Consider the following 12262-nt stretch of genomic DNA (forward strand, 5'->3'; position numbering starts at 1 on the left):
AAAGATCATTCAATTGGCTAATAATAAAACTAGCTCTTCAACTAGTATTCCTAGTGATAAAAAGGTTAAAGATGAATTTAATTATTCTGCTCCTTACTCCTTGTCTGAAGTTCATAATAGACTCTCTTCTAAACAAACCATGGTTATTCGTGATACCTCTTTTGATGATTTAAAAGGAGAAATTGAACATTTGAAGGAAGAAATTAAATTTCTTAAACAAAATCATATTATTTATGATCACCGTCCTACTCAGATTGAGTCTGCTAATAGCAAAGGAAAAAATAAGGTTGATGAATCTACTGCTGAAGAAAATACTCTTGCCAACACTTTGAATATTGATCCGAAACAAAATATGTTTTTAGGAATGATGCAAATTGTTACAGCTCATAAATGGTATGTTAAATGTACTATATTAATTGATAATACTCTTTCTATAACTAACATTGCTATGATTGATAGTGGCGCATGTGAGTTGCATTCAAGAAGGTCTTGTACCTACTAAATATTTTGAAAAAACAACTCATATGGTTAAATCTGCATCTGGTCGTGCTTTAGATATAAAGTATAAATTATCTAATACTCGTATTTGCCAAAATAAAGTTTGTATTCCTCACTTTTTTTTCTTAGTAAAAAATCAGTTATACCCTCCTATTATTCTAGGAACTCCTTTTATAAATGCAATTTATCCTTTTACTAATATAAATGCTAAAGGATTTTTTGCTACTTATAAAAATCAAGATATTAGTTATACGTTTATCACCGAGCCTATTTCTAGAGATATTAATGCTCTAATTGAAATGAAACAAAAGCATGTAGATTATTCACAACTTGAGATATTTAGTATGAATATATTTGATACTTTAAAATCTGCTAAAGTACAGGAAAAGATTAAACTCATTTCTGAAAAAATGGCCATTGATATTTGTACTGATCATCCTAGTGCTTTTTGGAATTGGAAAAAGCATACTGTAACTCTTCCATATGAAGATGATTTCTCTGAGGAAAATATCCCTACCAAATCACGTCCTTGTCAAATGAATACCGAATTGGTTGAATTCTACAAAAAGGAAATTGATAATTTATTACAAAAAGGTTTGATAAAGCCTTCCAAATCACCATGGTCGTGTACTGCTTTTATGTTAATAACGCAGCAGAAAAAGAACGAGGTGTTCCCAGGTTAGTTATAAATTATAAATCTTTAAATAAATTTTTTAAATGGATTAGATATCCTATTCCGAATAAAAGAGATTTATTAACCAGATTATATAATGCTAATATCTTTTCAAAATTTGATTTAAAATTTGGATATTGGCAAATCCAAATATTTAGAGATCATTCATATAGAACGACATTTAATGTTCCGTTTGGACAGTACAAATGGAATGTAATGCCTTTTGGGTTAAAAAATGCTCCCTCAGAATTTCAAAAGATTATGAATGCTATTTTTAATCTATATTTGGATTTCATCATAGTTTATATTGATGATATTTTGGTATACTCAAAGACTCTTGAAATGCATATTAAGCATTTAGACATTTTTAAAAAAATAGTTATTCAAAATGGTTTGGTCATATCTAAACCTAAAATGAGTCTTTTTCAAACAGAAGTTAGATTTTGGGTCATTTGATTTGTCAAGGAAAAATGACTCATATTCAGCAATCTATTGAATTCGCATCGAAATTTCCTGATATTATTACAGATAGGACGCAATTGCAGCGGTTTCTAGGAAGTTTAAACTACATTTTCCCATTCTACAAAAAATTGTCTCGAGATTTAGCTCAGTTATATGACAGGCTAAAAAAGGATCATAAAAAGCCTTGGATTAATAGTCTCACAGATCTTGTAAAGACTATTAAAGAAAGAGTTAAATCTTTACCTTGTTTAACCCTTGCTAATCCTGCTTGGCTAAAGATTGTTGAGACGGATGTGTTTAACATTGGGTATGGAGGTATATTGAAACAAATTAATTCACATGATAAAAATGAATATCTTATTCGATTTCATTCAGGAAAATAGAGCGATGCTCAGAAAAAATATGCGACGGTAGCTCATGAAATGTTAACTATCGTTAAGTGCGTATTAAAATTTCAAGATGATTTATATAATAAAAAATTCTTGATAAAAACTTATGCTCAGTTAGTCAAGTATATGTTTGATAAAGATTTTAAACATGATGCGTCTAAGTTAATATTTGCTAGGTGGCAGACACAATTAGCCCCTTTTGATTTCGAAATTCAGTATAAAAAGGGAGTGATAATTCCCTCCCAGATTTCTTATCAAGAGAATATCTTTCTTCTGATGAGTTTTCTTGACTTCTTTCCTGATGAAGATTTGGTTACGATTTTGAAGGCAGTTCCTCTTAATAGAGATTTAAAGGAACTTATATTATGGAAAATTATAGACGGAATGGTGATAGATATCGTCAATGATTACATGATTGAACAAGAACTTTATGAAAGATTTTATTGTGATGAAGTTTATAACCTCTTGAATGATTAAAAATATAACCTCTTGAATGATTAAAACTAAATGTTATATTTGCAGGATGGATCCTCCTTGGATAACCAAGGCTAGAGGAAAAGGCAGTTATACTCGCGGAAGGGGAAGATCATCCCCAAGTTCATCAAGATCATCATACGAATCTTCATCATCTAGTACTCCAATTATACAAAAAGGAGGAATGATTTTATATAACTTAAACTCTAGAGCACAAGAAAAAGCTTCATCATCAATACATCTGGAAGATATTCCATAAAGTGATCCATTATTTGCTAAACTACAGGAGTTTCTAACTCAAAAGCAAGGTGATTCTTTTGCTTCAATTACCAAAGAAGAAGCCGATGATATCAAAAAATATGAAAAGGTAGAGAAAAGAGAAATGATATTTCTCTTAGAAAACTCTGAAATACAGAGAAAAGAAGAACCTTGGAAGATATTCCAGAGGTATTTAGTAAATGGGATTTATTTCCCGAGTGAGTCATACAAAACGCGAAAATATTATGAGACTCTGCTGATAAGCACAGGTGTTGAATTTCAACATTTTTCAGGATATAATACAAGTGAGAATGTTTATAACTTCTCTAAAATGATTATAAAACACGTCATTCAAAATGAAGATTGGGTATTTCCTCAATGACTGAAAGACAATTCAGGCTTTATCAAACCATTTTTTTGTAATAAATTATCAATTTCCTTTTTGCAAAATTCAACCAATTCAGTATTCATCTGACAATAACGTGATTTGGTAGGAATATTTTCCTCAGAGAAATCATCTTCATATGGAAGAGTTACAATATGCTTTTTCCAATTCCTAAAAGAACTAGGATGATCAGTACAAATATCAATGGCCATTTTTTCAGAAATAAGTTTAATCTTTTCCTTTACTTTAGCAGATTTTAAAGTATCGAATATATTCATACTAAATATCTCAAGTTGTAAATAATCTACATGCTTTTGTTTCATTTCAATTAGAGCATCAATATTGTAACACCCCGTATCCAAAAATAGAGATTTCAGATTTCTGATGTTACAGGTGGCACTCACGGACACCATCCACGGACCGTAGATGGACTCACGGTCCGTCCTGCAAGTCCATGGTTCGTGACAGAAAACTTCCCCAGAACTCAGACAGAAAATTTGGCTAAGTCCCGACTCACGGACAGACCCACGGTCCGTAGATCAGACCACGGTCTGTGGTCTGTGTCCGTGGATCGAGACTTCCCTTACCCAGCCTCTGACACAAACTATGGTCGACCAGCACAGACCGTCATTCGATCCACGATTCGTAGGTCTGACCGTAGATGAGGGTCAGCAGCCAGTTAGCTGAAAAATATTGATGGGTCAACTTCAGACGGTCATAACTCTTAGAACAAAATGATTTATCTGTTCCATGACCTATGGTTAGATAGATAATTTAATTATCTTTCCAACGCCACCAATTTTGCTAAATTCTGACCTTCGAGTAAAAAGTTATGCCCATTTTAGTGAAGCCCTGTCAGGCAGACTCGACCTACGGACCCAATCGACAAACCGTCGATTGATTGACGGACCGTAGGTCCATTCCGTCAGTCACTCCGACAGCAGTTAATTCATGGTTCTTTTGGTCTTTTCCTATTTCGTTTAACCCTTTAGATACGTTGTTTAAACCCTAAATCATGAGGTTTTAATCAGTTTAAGCTTAGAAACATAACTAGAACTTATCCAAGTCAATTCATAAATCAAAATCTTAGAAAATTAGAATCAAGAGAGGGGAAAAAGGTCAAGAACCCTAGTTCAAGAACGCAGCAAGGTTCCATCAGTTCCAGCCCCGAAATCAAAGGATTTCTCCGTGGAATTCGTCACCAGGTATATGGGATTTTACTAGTGGGTTCCTTTCGCCCATTAGGTCCCTAGAATTCAGTCAGATTCTTGATTCCATGTTTATGAACAGACCTAGGGTTTCTAGAATTTCGACAGATCATCATGCATTAGTTATTTAAAGGTTCCAAATCAGATTATCATGTTATTGCCCAGTTTCTTACATAAATTTCAGAACCCTAACTATGTATTTCATTAGTTCTTGAATTACACATGCTAGGTCAGATATTTCAGTTATTCAGATATATATGCTCCAGTTTTATGCCACATTATCAGTGTATTTCAGTATACACCCTATTTTGAGTTATAAATCTTGAGAAGCTTTTTTTTAAGACAACACTTGAGTTTTAAACTGAGTTTTTGAGAAAGTTAAGATGAGTTTGAGAAAGAGCTTCTAAAACATGATTAGTATGACAATTGAGTAGGTCACCAATGTATGAATAGTATGGTATCTAGATATACCATCAATGTTTATGCAGTATGACTTCCCAAGTCATCAATGATCAGAGTATTGTTTTCTAAAAAGGAGTTTTCAAGTATGAGTATCTACATGTCAGTATTTTAAGCTATTCAGTATTTCAGTCATAATATATTCAGTTATACATGCCTCAGTTTATGAATGCATCATTATCAAATTAATTGTTGCATTCTCAGTTTGCATGTTCAGTTTCGAGGTATCCAGTATTTACAGAAATTCAGTCATAACTAGTTAACCACTTATTCATTGGGAGTAGTATAATACCGAGTTGGACTAGGGTTTCAGCGTACCCATATAGTCCCAGAACTACGAGCCACGTAGGTGTAAGTCCCCTCTGTGGGCAACATAAGTTTAGTGATCACGCCAGCATGCCTCTATACCTCTGGCAGGGTATATTGGGTCCTCTCGATGGGCGTATACATCGGAATCCACATTTAGCTCATGTGGTTTTATGTCGGTTATTAGTAGCTCCCACAGTTCAGTCAGATTCTATTGCATTGACCATTTATCAGTATATTCAGTATTTAGTCTCAGCATGTTATAAATTAGTCATTGCATTCAGTTAGCTCAGCATTCAGTATCTATATCATGTTCAGATTATTTCATTGCTTTATTGCTTTGTTCAGTTATATGTTATTTCAGCTTTACTCTATCTTGCATGCTCAGTACCTTTCAAGTACTGACGCATACGTGCACTACATCTTCTCGTGATGTAGGTTCAGGTTCTCAGCATCCAGATCACGCTTAGATCGGTTCCCGATCTTCAGTTCAGCAGCATCAGTGGTGAGTCCTCATTCTTCGAGGACTAGTAACATGTTTATCCTTACTGCTTTTAGTCTTTAGTTTCAGTTTTGCTAGACCTAGTTGGGGAATGACCCAACATTTCTAGTCAGTTTAGAGGCTTATTTCAGACATAGTTAGATTCAGCTTAGTGTTTTGAGTTTGATATTTCTTTTGTATTAAACTCTCAAATATGATATATTCAGCTATAGTATATGGGTATTCCCCATCTTTTCAGATTTATTTATGATTTAGCTTCCGCATCAGTTTATTATCTTTAGTATGCTCATGATAATGTCAGCAGGGTTAGCTTGGCATCACTTGTGGTCCTAGGTCCCGTGTCCGTGTCTCGAGGGTAGCTCGGGGCTTGACAAACTTGGTATCAAAGCATTAGGTTTAAGAGTCCTAGGATGTCTGAAAATCCACACTAAGTAGAGTCCTTTTCATGGGTGTGAAGTGCACCACATCTAATGAGAGGGAGGCTATGAAGTGTTTTAGGAAAACTTCACTTTCTTGATATTCTTATCGTGCGTTGGTATGATCTCCTTTCTAATCCATCGTTATGCGCTTAAGATCATGCCTCCTCATAGAGCTTAGGCAAGGAATTCTAATGCACGCAATGCTAACGCAGTTCCTCTAGCCCCAGATCAGGAAGTTTCGGAATGTAGAGTTTCGGAATGCCAATTCAGCTTTTGGCTCAGATATGACCAACAACAACAATCAACAGGTTCCAATTCCTATTAATAGAAATGATGAATCAGTGGCAGCTAGAGTTTGAGATTTTTATAAGGATGAATCCACCTGAGTTTTAGGGTCACAAGTTGGTGAAGACCCACAAAACTTCATTGATGAGGTTAAGAAAATCTTTGGAGTGATGCAAGTGACTGATAATGGTAGGGTTGAGTTGGCATCCTACCAGTTTAAGGATGTGGCCCACATAAGGTACACTCAACGGAAAGATTCAGGGGCTACTTTATCTTTTATGACTCATTTCATAGCAGTCCAATTCAGTGTTAGCCCAGAAACTCTTCCAGAACCCTTCTCAGTCTCTACTCCAGTCGGTGACCCAGTTATAGCTAGACGGGTATACAGAAATTGCCCTGTCACAGTCTCTCAAAAAGTCACCTCAGCAGATCTTGTAGAGTTAGAAATGGTAGACTTTGATGTCATTCTAGGCATGGATTGGTTACATTCATGTTATGCCTCAGTTGATTGTAGAACTAGGATTGTTCGTTTTCAGTTTCCAGACGAACCAATTCTAGAATGGAAGAGTAGTAGCTTAGCGCCTATGGGTCGATTCATTTCTTACCTTAAGGCCAGAAAGATGATCTCTAAGGGTTATCTCTATCATCTAGTTTGGGTTAAGGATTCTAGTTCCGAAACCCCAACTCTTGAGTCAATTCCAGTGGCTAATGAGTTTCCAGAAGTATTCCCAGAAGATCTTCCTGGAGTTCCTCCCGAAAGGGAAATAGACTTTGGAATTGATCTCCTTCCAGATACCCAGCCTATCTCTATCCCTTCTTATAGAATGGCTCCAGCTGAGCTTAAGGAATTGAAAGAGCAGTTGAAAGACCTTCTAGATAAGGGCTTCATCAGACCTAGTATTTCGCCATGGGGTGCACCAGTGTTGTTCGTGAAGAAGAAAGATGGTTCTCTCAGAATGTGCATTGACTATAGGCAGTTGAACAAGGTCACAATCAAGAATAAGTATCCCATCCCCAGGATTGATGACTTGTTTGACCAACTTCAGGGTGCTAGTCATTTCTCAAAGATAGACCTCAGATCAGGTTATCATCAGCTTAGAGTCAGAGATAGTGACATTCCGAAGACAGCCTTCAGAACTCGGTATGGTCATTACGAATTTGTAGTTATGTCATTTGGACTAACCAATGCTCCTGCAGCTTTCATGGATTTGATGAACAGAGTGTTCAAGCAGTACTTGGACTTGTTCGTTATCGTCTTTATTGATGATATCCTCATTTACTCTAGGAATGAGGAAGAACATGCGAGTCATTTGAGAGTTGTTCTGCAAACTCTCAAAGATCGCCAGTTATTTGCAAAATTTAACAAGTGTGAGTTTTGGTTACAATCAGTTGCCTTCCTTGGGCATATTGTGTCTAGTGAAGGAATTCGAGTAGATTCCCAGAAGATAGAAGCAGTGAAACAATGGCCCAGACCTACCTCTGCTACAGATATCAGAAGTTTCTTGGGTCTAGCGGGCTATTACAGACGGTTTGTGGAAGGATTTTCATCCATAGCCTCTCCATTGACTAAGTTAACTCAGAAAAAGGTTAAGTTCCAATGGTCAGATGATTGTGAGAAAAGCTTTGCAGAACTGAAAACTAGGTTGACTACAGCTCCTGTCTTGACTCTACCAGAGGGTTCAGATGGTTATGTGATCTATTGTGATGCATCCAGAGTCGGCCTAGGTTGTGTGTTGATGCAGCGAGGTAAGGTTATAGCTTATGCTTCTAGACAGCTTAAGGTACATGAGAAGAATTATCCAACTCATGACCTCGAGCTAGCAGCAGTGGTGTTTGCACTTAAGATTTGGAGACATTACTTGTATGGTGTTCACGTAGATGTGTTCACAGACCATAAGAGCCTTCAGTATGTGTTCACCCAGAAAGAGTTGAATCTTCGCCAGAGAAGGTGGCTTGAGTTCCTCAAAGATTATGATATGAGCGTGCATTACCATCCGGGTAAGGCGAATGTAGTAGCAGATGCCCTTAGCAGACTATCCATGGGTAGTGTAGCACATGTTGAGGAAGAAAGGAGAGAGCTAGCAAAGGATGTTCACAGACTTGCTCGCCTAGGAGTTCGTCTTATGAGCATATCAGATAGTGGTGTAACGGTTCAGAATGGGGCAGAATCTTCTTTGGTAGTAGAGGTTAAGGAAAAGCAAGACAGTGATCCAATCTTGCTTGAACTTAAGGGTGCAGTCCACAATCAGAGAGTGGAGGTTTTCTCCCAAGGGGGAGATGGTGTACTTCGCTATCAAGGTAGATTGTGTGTTCCTGATGTGGGTGAATTGAGACAGCATATTCTCGCAGAAGCCCACAATTCCAGATATTCTATTCATCCAGGCGCCACTAAGATGTACCGTGATCTACGGGAAGTCTATTGGTGGAATGGTATGAAAAGAGATATAGCAGACTTTGTGGCTAAGTGCCCCAATTGCCAGCAAGTAAAGGTAGAACATCAGAAACCAGGAGGTATGACTCAAGAGATTGACATTCCTACTTGGAAGTGGGAAGTGATCAACATGGACTTCATCACAGGTTTACCTCGTACTCGCAGACAACATGACTCCATTTGGGTGATTGTTGATAGGGTTACTAAGTCTTCTCGCTTTTTGGCGGTCAAGACTACAGATTCGGCGGAGGATTACGCCAAGCTTTACATTAATGAGATTGTGAGGTTGCATGGAGTTCCTTTGTCTATCATCTCAGATAGAGGTCCTCAGTTTACATCTCATTTCTGGAAGTCATTTCAGAAAGGTCTTGGTACTCAGGTTAATCTTAGCACAGCATTTCATCCACAGACGGATGGTCAGGCAGAGCGTACCATTCAGACCTTAGAGGACATGTTGAGAGCTTGTGTGATCGACTTCAAGGGTAGTTGGGATGATCACCTTCCTCTAATAGAGTTCGCCTACAACAATAGCTACCATTCCAGCATTCAGATGGCCCCTTATGAGGCATTGTATGGGCGTAGATGTAGATCTCCAGTTGGTTGGTTTGAAGTAGGTGAAGCAGCCTTGATAGGACCAGATTCGGTCCTTGATGCTATGGAGAAAGTGCAACTCATTAGAGATAGACTTAAGACTGCTCAGAGTCGCCAGAAGTCTTATGCAGATGTGAGAAGAAGGGAACTAGAGTTCCAAGTTGATGATTGGGTTTTCCTGAAAGTGTCACCCATGAAGGGAGTGATGAGATTTGGCAAGAAAGGAAAGCTCAGTCCCAGATATGTAGGCCCTTACCGGATCTTGAAAAGGATTGGTAAAGTGGCTTATGAGTTAGAGTTGCCAGCAGATTTAGCAGCAGTGCATCCAGTCTTTCACATTTCTATTTTGAAGAAGTGTGTGGGTGATCCAGCATCCATAGTGCCATTAGAGAGTGTGGCCGTGAAAGATAGCCTTTCTTATGAGGATGTACCAGTTGAGATTCTCGATCGTCAGGTTAGAAGGTTGAGAAATAAAGAAGTCGCTTCAGTCAAGGTTTTGTGGAGGAGTCAGTCAGTAGAGGGAGCTACTTGGGAAGCAGAAGCAGCCATGAAGTCCAAGTATCCTCACCTCTTTCCTTCCGATTCCATTCCAGCTTGAGGTAATAGTTCCTCTTCAGTTTTTCAGTCATTCATGCGTAAATTCAGTCTTAGAATCATGTTCCTTTAGTTGTACTTGCATTTTCAGCGTATTTGCATGTTCTTGGAACTCAGTTCAGTCAGAAATTCAGTTCTCAGTGTTCAGTGGTAGGGATTGCAGCCCTCTCCCTCCATTTCAGCTAGTTTAGTCTTCATTCGAGGACGAATGGTCCCAAGGGGGAGATAATGTAACACCCCGTATTCAAAATAGACAAAAATGCAGATTTTGAGAAGTTGCAGGTGCAACTTACGGTCACCATCCACGGACCGTAGGTCAGACCACGGCCCGTGCTGGTGGTCCGTGGTTCACCACTGCAACCCCTCCCCAAACCAGCTCAGAAATTTGGCTAAGTGTTGACCCACGGCCGGACTTACGGTCCGTAGGTCAGGTCACGGACCGTAGTTCGTGTCCGTGGATCGATGCCCCAAAAGCCCAGCTTCAGTCCCGAACTACGGTTGACCAGCACGGACCGTCATTCGATCCACGGTCCGTAGGTCTGACCGTAGATCGAAGGTTAGCAGCCAGTTAGCTGAAAATTCTGATGGGTCAACTTCAGATGGTCATAACTTTTAGTACAAAATGAATTATGTGTCCCATGACCTATGGTTAGATAGATAATTGAATTATCTTTCCAACGCCACCGAGTTTGCTAAATTCCGACCTCCGAGTAAAAAGTTATGCCCGTTTTAGTGAAGGCCTGTCGAACAGGCTTGACTTACGGACGCAATCTACGGACCGTAGATTGACCTACGGCCCGTAGGTCCAATCCGTAGATCACTCCGACAGCAGTTAATTCAGGGGTCTTTTGGTCTTTTCCTATTTCGTTTAACCCCTTAGATACGTCGTTTAAACCCTAAATCATGAGGTTTTAATCAGTTTAAGCCTAGAAACATAACTAGAACTTATCCAAGTCAATTCATTAATCAAAACTTAGAAAATTAGAAGCAAGAGAGGAGAAAAAGGTCAAGAACCCTAGTTCAAGAACGCAGCAAGGTTCCTTCAGTTCCAGCCCCGAAATCGAAAGATTTCTCCGTGGAATTCGTCACCAGGTATGTGGGATTTCACTAGTGGGTTCCTTTCGCCCATTAGGTCCCTAGAATTCAGTCAGATTCTTGATTCCATGATTATGAACAGACCTAGGGTTTCTAGAATCTCAACAGATCATCATGAATTAGTTATTTAAATGTTCCAAATCAGATTATCATGTTATTGCTCAGTTTCTTACATAAATTTCAGAACCCTAGCTATGTATTTCATTAGTTCTTGAATTACACATGCTAGGTCAGATATTTCAGTTATTCAGATATACATGCTCCAGTTTTATGCCACATTATCAGTATATTTCAGCATAAACCCTATTTTGAGTTATAAATCATGAGAAGCTTTTCTTTAAGACAACACTTGAGTTTTAAACTGTGTTTTTGAGAAAGTTAAGATGAGTTTGAGAAAGAGCTTCTAAAACATGATTAGTATGACAATTGAGTAGGTCATCAATGTATGAATAGTATGGTATCTAGATATACCATCAATGTTTATGCAGTATGACTTCCCAAGTCATCAATGATCAGAGTATTGTTTTCTAAAAAGGAGTTTTCAAGTATGAGTATCTACATGTCAGTATTTTAAGCTATTCAGTATTTCAGTCATAATATATTCAGTTATACATGCCTCAGTTTATGAATGCATCATTATCAAATTAATTGTTGCATTCTCAGTTTGCATGTTCAGTTTCGAGGTATCCAGTATTTACAGAAATTCAGTCATAACTAGTTAACCACTTATTCATTGGGAGTAGTATAATACCGAGTTGGACTAGGGTTTCAGCGTACCCATATAGTCCCAGAACTACGAGCCACGTAGGTGTAAGTCCCCTCTGTGGGCAACATAAGTTTAGTGATCACGCCAGCATGCCTCTATACCTCTGGCAGGGTATATTGGGTCCTCTCGATGGGCGTATACATCGGAATCCACATTTAGCTCATGTGGTTTTATGTCGGTTATTAGTAGCTCCCACAGTTCAGTCAGATTCTATTGCATTGACCATTTATCAGTATATTCAGTATTTAGTCTCAGCATGTTATAAATTGGTCATTGCATTCAGTTAGCTCAGCATTCAGTGTCTATATCATGTTCAGATTATTTCATTGCTTTATTGCTTTGTTCAGTTATATGTTATTTCAGCTTTACTCTATCTTGCATGCTCAGTACCTTTCAAGTACTGACGCATACATGCGCTACATCTTCTCGTGATTTAGGTTCAGGTTCTCAGCATCCAGATCACTCTT

General features: G+C 38.1%; 1 pseudogene; it reads left to right on the forward strand.

Annotated features, from left to right (window-relative positions):
- The first annotated feature begins 908 nt into the window (after positions 1–908).
- LOC125869615 (uncharacterized) lies at positions 909–6392 on the forward strand (annotated as a pseudogene).
- The last annotated feature ends 5870 nt before the right edge of the window (positions 6393–12262 follow it).

Source organism: Solanum stenotomum, chromosome 7 (genome assembly GCF_019186545.1).
Source record: "Solanum stenotomum isolate F172 chromosome 7, ASM1918654v1, whole genome shotgun sequence".
NCBI lineage: Eukaryota > Viridiplantae > Streptophyta > Magnoliopsida > Solanales > Solanaceae > Solanum > Solanum stenotomum.